General features: G+C 42.3%; 1 protein-coding gene and 1 pseudogene across 8 annotated transcripts in view; both read left to right on the top strand.

The window, feature by feature from the left end:
* Nucleotides 1–5428: 5428 nt before the first annotated feature.
* Nucleotides 5429–11928, top strand: LOC101975007 (KAT8 regulatory NSL complex subunit 2-like; annotated as a pseudogene).
* The window catches only part of Add3 (adducin 3), a 113516-nt gene continuing 110617 nt past the window's right edge, over nucleotides 11535–14433 (top strand). Inside the window, exon 1 of one of the 8 annotated variants that reach the window (XM_078051898.1) lies at nucleotides 11535–11936. The gene's annotated coding sequence lies outside the window, so the exon portion shown is untranslated. Of the gene's footprint in view, nucleotides 11937–13774; nucleotides 14084–14106; nucleotides 14228–14433 lie in introns of those variants that run through there. The other 7 variants (XM_013356557.4, XM_040271686.2, XM_013356556.4 and 4 more) reach the window with 7 other exon arrangements.

Raw genomic sequence — 14433 nt, 5'->3', positions numbered from 1 at the left:
AAACAAGACGAGGATTTATTGGAAGAAAAGGCTCGTGGCTCCTATTGAAGGAAAAGCTGAAGAATTAGGTCTGGGAAAGAACAAGAGCCAAGTGAGTTCTATGAGATCTTTGAAGTAGTATCTAATCACGGTTTCTTCAGGGACCTTCCCTGAGCAGAACTTTTTAAGTCTTTGTGTTGCTTTACTCAAGGTTCACAAGCTAAGGAAGGAACATCTGGTTGGTCCAGCTTGGAGCCAACCCCTACCTCAGGGAAGGACAGGGTGCCAAGACTGCAGCAATGGGGTAAAAAAAAAAAGTTCAGCAGGGCTAAGGTTGTGGCTCAGTGGTAGAACTCTTGCCTAACATATATGAAGCACTGGGTTTGATTCTCAGCACCGCGTATAAATAAATAAAATAAAGATCCATTGACAACCAAAAAATATTTTTAAAAAGAAGTTTTGCAAAGGAATATTGGGGTACCCTTACTGGAAAAGGAAACAGATGCTGGGCAAACAGAATACACATTTACTATAACCCTCAAGTAACAGAATTTCACATATGTATAAATAGGGACACGTAAAAGAGGAGTGTGTCTTGCTGCCCTGGAAATCCCAGCATTTAGGTCACCATTTTTCTTTACTTGATGAGTGCTTCTGAGACCCTTTCCTGGTCTCCAGCGACAGTGTGTAAGTCAAATGAGATAGAGGGGACTCCAGAATTCCTTCACTGGTTCTCTCAAAAGCTTTTAAATCAACACCTTGTGGGGCTGGGGTTGTGGCTCAGTGGTACAGGGCTGGTCTAGCATGTGAGGCACTGGGTTCGATCCTCAGCACCACATAACAAATAAATAAATGAAATGAAGGCATTGTGTCCATCTACAACTAAAAAGAAATATTTTTTAAAAAATCAACACCTTGTGATTTGACTGTATTTGAGAATATCAGTGAATGCTTAAAACTATGCTCTAGTCCTTTGAAATGCCACTGAAATGTGGTTTTAAGGTAAATAGTTGAATGAACACCGATATATTCAACCCACTGCACTAGCTTACAGTCCAAGGCCCATCTACAGTGCTGCCTAAATAGGCAGTTCCAACTCCAGATCTAAGACAGCAGAGTTTTCCTGGAGAGGGGTTATGGTAGAGGTTGATTCTAAACTTTCAATAAGCTGCCCAGGTGGCTAGTGTATACTTAAGTTTGAGAAACACTGAACCAGACTCAGCAAATCTCAGTATCTATTGAGCATATACTGTATGTCTGTTGATGTTCTAGACTAAAGAGATAGAACAATGAACAAAGATTCTGTTGGAGGGAAACGAATGCCAGATAAGCATGAAAATTAAGCTAGGGCTGGGGATGTAGATCAGTGGTAGAGCCTTTGCCTGGGGTGTGTGAGACTCCAGGGTTTGAGCCCTAGCACCAAAAATAAATAAATAAAACAAAAATTGAAATTAACAAGGTAATTATAGAGTGGAACAAGTTCTCAGAAGGAAGAAAAATGGGTAATTGCAAACTGAACAGAAGTGTTTACCTTTTCCTGCCATATTATTTCTTCTCAAGGTTTCTCCATCTCGGATAATGGTACTGCCATCCATACCCAGGTGCTCAGGCCAAAGACTGGGAGATCACTCTGGATTGGTTGCTCTCCTTCCCTCCTTTCCCTCACCTGCCTGGCACACTCCATCAGCAAGTCACTGCCTCAAAAAGAGACCAAGTTCATTCACTTTTCCTCTTCTCCACAACTAACCTTACAAGACCCCATTCTCTCTTATATGAACGATGTGAATGGCTTCCCAGGGTCTAATCGTGTCTCTATAGTACATTCTCCACATAGCCAGAGTGAAATTTCAAAAATGTAAATGAGACTGTATCCATCCTTGGCTTAAAACCTTCTAAAAAGCCAAACTCCTCACCCTGTATCAGACCTACAGGGTCCAGCCCCCACCCGGTCTCTGGCCTCATCTCAGGGCTCTCTGCCTCTGACTACTGTACTCCACCAGTGTGCCTTTCCCTCAGTGCCTCAGACATGTCACACTTGTTCCTGCCTCATGAACTTTGAACTTACTTGTCCCTCCAGCTGCCAACGACAGGACAGATCATTTGACTCTCAGCTCCTGCTAACAAAAGGAGTACCCTACCCCACTTTATTTATTTATTTTCATTGTTAATGGTCTGTTTTATTGTCTTCATCGCCTTTATTTATTTACGCATTAACATCTGTTTTCCTAATATAATAAAACCTTCATGAGCACAGAGGTTTTTGTTTTGTTCACTGCTCTGTCACTAGCACCAGAAAACTGGCCAGCACCTAACAGGAATTCAACCCATACTGTTGACTGAGTGAATGAATTGAGGGAGTTGATTTATTGAGCAGAAAGTAACCCAAGGTGAGGTGACTTAGGCTATCAGTAAACAAAGGCCAAGTGTGTCAGGGTTATAAGTTTAGCTGCTTCTTGGCCTTTTGGCTAAGATCAAGTGCAGGGTTATGGGTTTGGGAATAACATAAATTCTAAAGTTGCCCTACACAAACTCTTGATTCCAGGCAAACAAGTTTACTTTCTGTGCTAACAACATACCTAATTCCCCGGTCCCTATTCAGCAAAAAGTCCTGAGTTATACATTCACCAAGAGCAGAGTGCTGTGGGACCTGTCTCAGAAAAGGAACATAAATGCCCGTGTCTTTGCAACCTCCATTATCAAAAGACACTTCTCCATCTTACCCCCCAGGAGAATTCTGTTTTTCAGAAATAGAGACATCGTCCCGGTTTTCTCCAGCAGGAATTGATCTATCTCTTCCTTTAATCCATTTCAACTCTATATATTCTCTGATTCTGGTATACATACCAAGTGTGTGTTGCATGCAAGTTGTTCAGCCCCTCTGAGCCTCAGTTTCCATGTATGAAAAATAGAATTAATGATATTGACTTAACAGAATTGCTATCATGATTAAGTGCAACATATATAGAACTCCAAGCCCAGTGCTTGGCACATAATCATTCACTAAATGATAGCTAGAGCAATTATTATTTCCTCATATTGCTAATAAAACGATAATTGTGTCTTAATTATTAAAATAGAAAACAATACTGATAACATTAGGTGATTTTGCAATCCAGTTGTTTCATACATTTGTATTGTTTTCCCAATTAGATATTGGCTGAGGATATATTTTAAGATTTTTGTTTTACTTTGATTTTTTTTTATTATAATTCTCCCAAAGACTAGTGTGTTGTTTATAACAAGGGCTAAGAACAATTTGTTGCAAATAAGGTGATTATTTGTAGCCCTGATAGTTAAAGATTCACATTATGTCATAATATAAGCTAATTTGGAAAATCAGATCAATTTGGTCTATACTTTTTGTTTTCAGACAGTATGCTGGCATAAGCTTTGCCTTTCATTCGTTCAACAAATGCTTTTTGACACCTACTATGTGCCATGCACTATCGTAGGGAACCAATGAAGCCTTCTAAAGAAGGAAATTATGATGCCAGGCATTGGCGACACATGCCTGTAATTCCAGAGACTCAGGAGAGTGAGGCAGGAGGATCGAAAATTTGAGTCCAACCTCAGCAACTTACAGAGGCCCTAAGCAACTTAGCAAGACTCTGTCTCAAAGTAAAAAATAAAAAGGGTTGGGGATGTAGCTCAGTGGTAAAACACCCCTGGGTTAAATCCACGGTACAAAACAAAACAAAAAGGGAAATTATAGAGGAACTGAGCATGTAGACCTGAGGCAGAGTACATGCTTAGCATGCGTGGAGCTCTAGGTTCAATCCCTAGAACCTCTTCAAAGAAATAAATAACATAATAAAATTATGGCATTAACTTGTCAGTCTTTCTTCATGTTTATAAATTCCACTTTTGCAATTGCTTATTCCTCCTGAAAGACTTGCTTACATGTTAGAATCTAAGCACTTAGAGAATATGCAGAACATAGAGCATAATGAACAGTTAGGTTCTAGGGTCTGAGTCTCAGCTTTGCTAATTCTCTACTTTGAGCTCCAGAGCAAGTTACAGAAGAACACTAAGGCTCTAGCCTCAGTTCCTTCATCTGTAAAGTGAAAATAATAATAGTACCTTTAAGGATTATTATAGATATTAACTTAAATAACACATATAACACATTCAGAAATGGCATGTTTTATTTTTTTATTATTTATTTGGTGCTGGGGATTGAACCCAGGGCCTGGCACATGCTGAGCAGTTGTAGCTCTACCACTGATCTACAACCCCAGCCCAGTACTCGAGTAAAATCTCAAAATATTAGTTGTCATTAAACTAGTAGTTCATATTATTCTATCAAGCATACTAAGAACAGTGGACAAGAAGAATGCACCTGTAAACTCATTCTTAACAAGGAGACAGGGAATGAACATATGCTTCAATTTTACCATGTGTCAGGCATTAGAACAGAAGCCCTGTGTGTTGCCATTTTATCCTCACAACACTGTCAAACAAGTATTATCTTACAAGTGAGGATACCAGGGCTCAGAGAGGTTAAGTGTCTTAACCAAATTTACACAGAAATGGTGCAGCCAGGTTCATCTTTATCCAAACCTGTCTCACACAATGAAACAGGAGCTGCCTGCCTTGCACTTGTTCTGTCTCTGAGATTCTACACACATTGCATAGTTTCTATAGGACAGCAGTGATCCAAGTGGTGAACATGAGGCTCACCTGTAGCGCTTAAAAGGTCCTGAGCCTAGGGCTTCAACCTAAAAGATGCTAATTCAGTAAATTTAGGGCAGGGCCCAGGAACCAGCATTTTAGGAAACACACCAAGTGATTCTATTGCAGGTAGTTCCTGATCTCATTCTATAAGACAGTCATAATGATTAATACCTGTTTTAAGATAATTTAATCTATATATTAAAGATTAAATTACAGATTTTTTATAGTGGAAAGACATATATGCAACTAACATAAGTTTTGTACAATAATTGAACTGCATTTATTTTACAATGTCTCCATGTAGAAACTGATGACTCAAATGGAGTTCATGTGAGTTTTTATAAAAGTGCTACCTCTGAGTGGGCCTTTCAGTAGGAGTATCTTATTTGTAGTAGATCTTTGCTTATTACTTTAGTCATGATGATTTTAAGTTACCAACTAGAAAATGAATAAACATTTTTAATAATAAACACTTTATTTCTTAAAAAAAAAAAAAAAGAGGATCCTGAGGACGATATTTCACTAAAGTTACAGGGATGTATCAAGCCTGATTACTTAAACAGTTGTATAAGGATCTGTCAGGTATTTAGCTGAGGTAATTCCTCTAAAATAAACCATATAGGTCACATAGCGCTAATAAAATATGTTGATGAATCCTTGAGTATTGCCCTGATTATGTCTCCGTGAGGAATGGAGAACTCATTAGCATGAGCTCCCTGTCGATCCTCCCTGTCTTGTTCCCCAAGTACTTTCCAGACAGGTTTGGCATAAAAGGATGATCGAAATGTATGTAGTATGGCCAAGTTTCAAATGAATGGCTCATCTACCCCACTGATTAAATACCTGACATTACGTAGTATGAAAAGCCTGCTGTGCTTCACTTTTGTGTCTCAAAACTTTTAAAGTAAATTTAAGGTAAATTTGAGGGCTGAGGGTGGAATAAAAAAGAAGGCACTCTTACAAATTCTTGGCTCTTTGATATTCATCTGCAGATGCATATTTCTTACGCCAGGGGAAAACCCTCAAAACTGAGAAGTTTTCAAATTGGGAATAGCAGGTGTGTGTGCGTGTGTGTGTGTGTGTGTGTGTACAGAGACAGAAAGAGAGAGAGAGAGAGAGAGAGAGAGAGAGAGAGGAGAGAGAGACAGAGAAGGAGGAAGGGAGAGGCCTGTTTGTTTTCTCAAACAACAAGTAGTAAAACAGGTTGTTTAGGATGAAGTCCCTTGAACTAGGTAATTGATTTTAAATATATCTGCCTATAATAACATCTTATACTTATGTAGTGCTTTGAAAAGTTCAAAGCATTTTTACATTTATATATGTCACCTGAACTTCAAGCCAACCCTTTAAATTGGGAAGAGCAGGTCTTATAACCCTCCAGCACCACTGAAAAGATGGCTAAACTGAGGCACAGGCATGTCAAGAAATTCGTTTGAGGTCAACCAGCTGGTGTCACAGCTAGAATTAGAACACCAGAAGTTTGAAACTGAGGCCTGTGTTTTCTTGGCAGAAAGTGTCTGTGCTACAGCTAGATCTACCCAGAGTTCATGTAGAGATTTGTGACTACAGCTTAATTGAAGAATACAAAGCAGGCATGCCTAAAGAGTTCTACAGAAAGGAGATTGTGTCTTTTACAGGATGACTCTCTTAGGACAGGGAGGTAGAGAATGGAGTCAGTTGTTTTGGACAATGCAAATTAAAAACAAAAAAAACACTTTGTAATCGCTTTCAGAGTATTTTGGGGGGTGATTCATTCATTAAATCATGTATTCATTTTTTAAAGTATCTATTAAGTGTCTTTATATAAGAGATTGTGCTCAGCACTCTGGGAAGATGCAAAGAAAATACATTTAATTTTTTTAGGGGGATTGCTTTGAAATCAATACAGATAATTACCATTTTATTAATTGTTCATTACCACCTTGTAGTTGAAACGAAAAGCATTCCTTGCAAAGAAGCAAGATAAATAAAAACAGATGAAGGAAACTGGGCAACTAATTTCCTTCAATTTTCTCCCTGTAGGGGGCCTTTTTTTTTTTTTTTTTTTTTTGGTACAGGGGATTGAACTCAATGGTACTCCACCACTGAGCCACATCCCCATTTTTATTTTGCATTTTATTTAGAGACAGAGTCTCGCTGAGTTGCTTAGTGCCTCACTGTTGCTGAGGCTGGCTTTGAACTCGAGATTCTCCTGTAGTAGATGTTTGCTTATTTCTTTAGTCATGATGATTTTAAGTTACCAACTAGAAAATGAATAAATAATAATAAACACTTTTTTTCCTTTAAAAAAAGGAGGATCTTGAGGGTGATATCTCACTAAAGTTAGAGGGATTTATCAAGTCTGATTACTTAGATAATTGTATAAGTTTCTGTCAGGTATTTAGCTGAGGTAATTCCTTTAAAAAGTTTAAAGTATTTTTACACTTATATATGTCACCTGAACTTCATGCCAACCCTATAAAGTAGGGAGAGCAGGTCTTAAAACCCTCCACCACCACTGAAAAGATGGCTAAACTGAGGCACAGGCATTTCAAGAAACTTGTTTAATTGTTCTGCCAGCTACACAAAACACCCAAGTGTGCTACGTCATCTAACACAACAGATTTTAACCCCAATGATTCCTTGCACCTGGGGAGACTGGGTTTGGGTTAGTCCATATTCCTGGCAGGAATACAAGATCCATTTAAGGCAAAGAAGATACCTTCAACGTGGTGGGGGTCAGGGAAGATGAAGTTAAAGGGGAGGCAAAGTCTACAGAGCTTGGGAACTTGGGAGGGCAGCAGGGAGTTACAGTGTATACCCTGCGAGGCTGACTTCTGCCTGCCCTCTAGAAACCTACCTACCCACGGTCTATCAGGACTTTGTGAAATAGGCATTTTCTGGAAGGGATGTTCTTCTGTGAACATGCCTGTAGGAATGCCCTAGCACTTCATGCTCAAATGAAGTAGACCAATGCAGGGCATATGGGTGAAACACTCTTGTGCCAGCTGAGTCCATATGCTATGAGACAGCACTGGGCTCTCAGACTCCAGAAAGTAGTTGAAGCAAAGAGAGCGGATACTGGACATGCTAGTGTCTACATGGCTGAAGAAGTGGCGCTGATTATAGGTGAGAAACTGGTTCATTTGCAGTCTTTGTACATTGATCGGTTTAAATGACTTCAGCATCTGCTCAAGGAGCAGCAGCGTCTATACTTACATAATTGCAAAGTGGAACATAAAGCTCTAGGTAGTAGTCTCCTTACTGGCCCATAGGGACTTTTGGCCAAAGAACAAGAGAATTTAAAGCAATTAAAATGTCTCCAATGGTATTGCCAACGCTAGAGTGGAAGTCTTGCAACACAGGCAGCTGAAGAGATGCAGAATGCTGGCCACAAATGATGCCACTCAACAGGATATTTGTTGTTCTATTCAGAGGTGCTTGGCCTTTGTGGATGATGTTCATTGTTCCAATCAGTCTCTCTCAATGACCAGACACTGCCTTACCCATATTTGTCAGGACATAAATCAGGTTCTTTTCAAATGCTGCCAGGGATCTGAAGAGATAGATACCTTACAACAAACTGGTGGTATAAGCCTCTCTGAGGATCTGTGCTGTCCACTGCATTTCCAGTTGACTCCTCAGATGTATAAGCTGGAGCAGGTACTGTCTCTGCTAGACAATCTGGAAGCCCAGCCAATGGATTTGTACTTGAATGCTACTGAGCTTCAGCCCATCGAGAGTTTACCAGTGGAGTTCAGTGACGACTTGGATGTTGTTGCTAATGGTATGCAGTGCCTTCCTTCACCCTTGCTTTTTTTTTTTTTTTGGCACCGGGGATGAACTCAGGGGCACTCAACCACTGAGCCACATCGCCAGCCCTGTTTTAGATTTTATTTAGAGACAGGGTCTCACTGAGTTGCTTAGCGTCTCACCATTGTTGAGGATGACTTTGAACTAGCGATCCTCCTGCCTCAGTGCCAGGAGCCGCTGGGATTACAGGACTGCACCACCTCACTGCCTTCACCACCCTTGCTTTCTGATCCTTCATTAACCGTTGAAGATCATTTAGTCAAATAATTCACTGAAGGCCCAGGAGATATTTTGGCAAGTAAAGAACAATCCCAATTAGCCTTCCATCACACAGTAACCTGGGCCATTTACAGATGGCTAGAGATGGGTACACATCCCAGGGATCAGTAAATTCTGAAAACTGCTGTGCACTGTTGCCTCAAAATGGATTGGCTACAACAAATGGAAAAACAGAATCTACCGCTAGCATTTGAGAATTTGTTCTGGGAACCATATGACTTCAATGGATTTCACTTTCCCTTTCTTCAAACAAGTATCGTTGATCATCTCTCACTAAACAGGGGCAACCCAGTTGTTTTGTTCTGGGTTATAGAAAACCATAGTCAAGTAAAACTATACTTAGGGGGATGGGCCAATAGTGTCCAAAAGTTATGAGTTTCTTTCTACCCTAGGCAAGGAAGATAGGGATTACCTATCTTTGAAATTGAGTGTTTGAGACTGTGTCAAAGGGGAAAGTGATATCTTTGTAATGGGATTTCTTAAGTAATAGACAGGAATCCACAGAGGTGATTAGGTGAAGGCTATGTTTATAAATGGTACCGTTGAGATACTGGTTGCTCCAGTGCCTGGTTGTCTTTATCTAAAGGCCTACATTTTAGCTTTTCCTCACCTCAACTTAATTGAGCAGTTTGAACCCTTTCTCCAGTGAACTCCAACTTTATCCTGAGACAGTTAAGGACTGGGCCCCCTTTAACCATCCATCTTGCTTCTAACCATGTAAATTTCTGCAGTGGCTATGTCATGTAAAATATAGTAAAAATCTATTGTATATCGTTTCTATTAAATGTTAAAATGTTATGAAAATGTAAAACAAAAAAAAAAAAAAGAAAGAAAAGATTTAAGGGAAAATATTGGTATAAGGCCCCAAACTTTCAATATCCCCAAAGCATCCCTAAAAGCCAGAAATAAATTTCTACAATACTTTCCCTTCCCTGGCTCCAAAAGGAACTTTGGCAGGCATGCTTAAGGGTGTGTATCAAAGGAAACAACACCAGTGGGTGCAAGGAAACAGACTACAGAGTAATCCAAGGTCCTGTCATTTGGGTGCAAGCTAAACAAGAGTTTGCTAGTGGGTGGTGTGGGTTCCCTGGAAGTCTTGTTTTTAACATTTCCCTGGGCAGCTTTTCCTCAATTACTAGAATAAGTGTTTCCAAATCTGAAGGCAAAATTTGTGTTAATACTTACATTATCAGTACTTTTTTGAAATATTTCTTTAGTTTATACTATATGCACACAATGTCTTTGAGTATCATTGAGTATAATTACTTTTTTTGTTGTTGTGACATGTCCTCTCAGTCCCCTAGATGAGAATGTGAAACAGTGTATATATTCATAAGTATTGTCTATTTGCCTGTGTGAAGAGTGGGAGTTAACCCCAGCTCTATCCCTAACACTGTCCCATTTCGCTTCTCTGGGCTGCCATGTTTTCTACTTGTAAAATTACACATTTGTAGTAGATGAGCTCTAAAATCGGTTTCAACTCTGCCATCCATTGATGCTCCAGTTAAAAAATGTTTCAATTAGGGATTGGGGTTGTGGCTCAGTGGTAGAGTGCTTGCCTAGCATGTGTGAGGCACTGGGTTTGATTCTCAGCACCACATATAAATAAATAAAGGTCCATCAACAACTAATAAAGTATTTTTAAAAACTGTTTCAGTATATTTCATGAACCTCATAGTGTTCCAGTCAACCAGTACCCTTAACAATACAGTGGAGTTCTACTTTAGGAAAATTTATCATAGTCGGGTATACAATCATAATTCAGATAAAAATTAAGTTTATTTACTTTACAAAGTGATTATTTGATTTACAAAATAACTTCAGAATAGTAGTGAATAACAAACCCTGGTTGTACATTTAAATACAGGTCTAATTTTAATCTACATTTTTTGGTAATTTAGAGTGGGGCATATTTGCATTAAATAACAAAAATATAAACATGTGAATGTCATAAAACCACAGTATTTTGGAATGTTAAAGGGCCCTGGGAAATTTGAATCCAACTTCCACATTTTACAAAATAAGAATGTAAGAACCAAGTAAGGTTTGTTACTTGCTTAAGACCATTCAGGTAATCACCAAAGGCTGTGCAAAAAAAAAAAAAAAATCAATGGCAGAATATTTTTCATATTTTTCTCTAGTCATATTTTTAGACCACACCTCCACATTCACCTATGGGGAAAAAAAGTCACAGATATTCACTGTGTAAATCAAGGATATGATTAAAAATAAAATTTGCAGTTACAATTTAAATTCATATGTGGACACAACGCATTTTAATAGTTCCTAATAGATCTGCCTGCTTTAAAGTAAGCTAAGTCACATGAGTTTCTTAATTTTGCTGGCCTTTGAATTGACACTGAAATAATAGTACTCTGCAATCATTTTCTAAAATTATTTTAGATGTTTTTAAAATAAATACTGTGATTTTTATAACACATGAGTAAAATTGAAATTTTTCAATAATATGTTTTCTATTTCTGGCATTCACTGAAACTCCAGGTATGCTTATGGGTGTTAGTAGGACTTGAATTCATTGCTCCCCTTACATAAATGAGTTGTATTTTATCATTCTTTCCATTCTTGTATTAAGTACCAAATAGCCTCCCTTTCTATAGTTATTTTAGCACCGTACTTAGAAATTAAATATTAACAAAAGTTGCAAATCAATTTCAAGGCACGTGGCTTTAGTTTTGCTATTAAGCCCAATGTTGGAAGTTAGAAGGGCTCTTTAAAACTAGTGCTTCTAGCATTTCATTGACTCACCCTAAAATCGGTGCCTCTATCCCTGGGTCACCCAGTTAATTTTAACCTTGACCTCCCACAGCTGTATTGCTTTACTCAGTCTAAAAAACTCCCTGATTCCACCCTTTCTGCCTCTTATGAAGCAATAGTGGAGAGGAAAAACAAAACCCATTCCTTTTAGAAAGATTCCGCCTCCTCTCTTATAAAGCAGGCGCCTAATGGTAATTGTGGAGTCTCTACTAAGTCACACACTTTACTACTCAGCCTTGGGAGAAGCAAGCAGCAGTTGCTGCTGTTTCTGCTATTGCTGCCGCTGTTGCTGCTGCCGCCGCCGCCGCCGCGCCGCTGCTGCCGCTGGTCCGAGGCTGCAGTGAGTGCCTGTGCAGCACTGCAGAATCCACACCTAGAGAACCGAAGACAGACACACACGTCTACAACCCTGAACTCAAGGAAGCTTAAATCTTCAGGTAAGCAGATCTTCTATCCATTTTGCTCAAAAATCCTTGTGGGAAAGGGACTGATTGTGCAAGAATGTTCATTAGACACGCTTAAAATCATTATGTGAATTTGTCTTCCTTTGATGGTGATGGGGTCTAGATTTGTGACTGGCGAAAGCCCCGTATTGTGGAGACTATTATCTGATATGTGTGCCCTTAGCATACTTTTTTTTTTAAATTTTTGCTATTCATAAAAAGGCTAACCATGATGCATGAAAAGCTTTTCATTTTTTTTCTTTTTAAATGCAAGAAAACATCCAGCCACTCCCAGTATCTCTAGCAAATACTGCAGATATTTTTAAATGCCAAATAAAATGACAGGCTGAGCATTTTCTAAATATTGTTTTCTCCCCCAAACTCGGAAGTCTTCCCCGCGGTTGTTTAGCAGTATTTAAAAATATGAAAGCATGGTCAGATTAGAAAAAAATTAGGAGATGGTGGTAGAATAAAATTTCTATTAACCTTAGTGCCTTAGTCCAGTGGAGAGAGAAAATGAGCATAAATGAATCACAGCTTGTGCCAAGATTCATTTTTCCACACTTCATATGTGGGAAGAGGAAACTACATTTTAATTAACACATTTTTAGGGAAGAAGGAGGGGATGAAGATGAGGGGGATGGTGAGAGGTATTTGAGGGGGAAGAGTCTGCAGATGAGGAAGGAAATGAAATGGACTGTCGCCAGTGCCTTGGAAACGACGAGAGATAAGGGTGGGGATTGAAGTTTGTTGTGTGTGTTAGGGTGGGGTTGACCCAAGGGACCATGAATCACTAGAATGGCGCTCTGAGGGGTGTGCTTGCGGGTGAGGACGTGTGCAGGAGGGATGTGCAAGTCGTGGGTGGCAGAGAAAAGTGTGCGCTGTGGGGAGGTCTATTTCGAGAATAGGTTGGGGGTGACAAACGTGTCTCCGTGGCGGGGGTGGGCGGCCGTGTCACCTGTGGATGGATCCCCAGCCCTGCAATTGTTGCAAAGTTTGCCCTGTCTCGAATTCATTTTGAAAGCTGCTGGCGGCCGGCGCCTTGACCTCTCAGAGGTCAGCTCTCTTAAGGTTACCAGGCGAGGGGCCAAAACCGTGAAGACTCTCGACAGGTCCAAACTAAGAACTGAGACAGCCGTCTCTCAGCCCCTGAGTGGTTGGGTGTGTGTGTGCGTGCGAGTGTGGGGGGGGTCGCCTCCAAAGGCAAATGTGCTAAGAAAATCCAGGACCCTCCTATGGGGGGCGTGCGGAGGTCGAACTTTAGCAGTGGCCTCCCCATGGAGACCCAGCAGTCAGTGTGGGCGGCGCAAAGGCACAATCCAAAAGCTGCTGCTCAACCCCGAAAGTCGCTGGGGAGTTAGTTCAGGTTAGGGCGGGAGACATTTCCGAGGCTCCCCTCCTCCAGCTCGCGGTCTGGTTTCCGTCGGGGTCGTTTCCCCCCTCCGGCCGCGGAACGCAGCTGCACAGCCAGAGAAAGACGTTGTAGAGGCGCCAGGCAGCCGCCCCGCAATAGGCCCTCCGGGCTGCAGAGCTTCTAGGCCCCCACCACCGCAGCTGCACGGACGCGGACCGGGCGGCCCCACAGGGGGCCGCGATAGGCGGGACCAAAGCGTGTGAGGGGCGTGAGGGGCGGGGTCAGAGAGAGCCAGGGCCCGCTAGGGGCGGGACCTACAGGAGGTGGAGCTAGAATGCTTGGAGGCCGAGGGGCGGAGTCAGGGGCGCTCGGGGGGCCTTGAAGGGCGGGCCTGTGGGGCGGAGTGAGATGTGCTTGGGGCGGGGCCTTAAGGGGCGGGGCCAAGGGACGCTCGGGGGGGGGAGCTCGGCCAGTCCCGCCAAAGCGCGAGCAGCCAGCCGGTAACGGTCGCCAGGGCGAGGGGCGGGAGGGAGAGGAGGAGTTTTTAATTATATATTTTAAAACAGCGAAAGCTAGAAGCATCGGCGACCCAGGTGTCGCCGCTTCCTGCTGCCCTGGGCTGGGCACTCAGGTCCCTCCCTCCTCACGCCCCCCTCTTCGTCCCGCTGCCCTTCCCTCTGGAGCCGTGCGGCTCTTAAGAGGCGGCTGCGGGGATCCGGTGGCCGCTGCAGCCGGTGGCGGCTGGCGGAGAAGAAGAAGCCGCACAAAGCCGGCTGTGAGCTGCGAGGTAATCCTGCGGGGAGTGGAGGCTCCGTGGTTCCGCCCCTCCTCTGGGCCGGGACTCTGGCGCCCAAGCCGGGGCTGGCTGCGGGGACACCAGCGGGGGTTCGCGCGGGCGGGGACTTCCTATTGGCTGTCCCTGCAGCCTCAGGTGAACCTCTCTTTGGGGCGGGAATGGGACCGTCGTGCGGACGGAGAGGGGCGTACCTGCGGGGGAGGTCCCGGGGAGCTGTGTGCGGCGGAGGGGCGCTGCGGAGTGGGCCCGGTTCTCCCCGGCGTGGGCCCGGTTCTCCCCTGCGTCCTTTGGCTTCTTTGCGGGGAGGGCGGGAGTTGTAAAACCCTGTGCTTGCCGAGGCC

Source organism: Ictidomys tridecemlineatus, chromosome 1 (assembly GCF_052094955.1).
Source record: "Ictidomys tridecemlineatus isolate mIctTri1 chromosome 1, mIctTri1.hap1, whole genome shotgun sequence".
Classification (NCBI taxonomy): domain Eukaryota; kingdom Metazoa; phylum Chordata; class Mammalia; order Rodentia; family Sciuridae; genus Ictidomys; species Ictidomys tridecemlineatus.
This window is presented reverse-complemented; position numbering and strand designations above follow the sequence as displayed.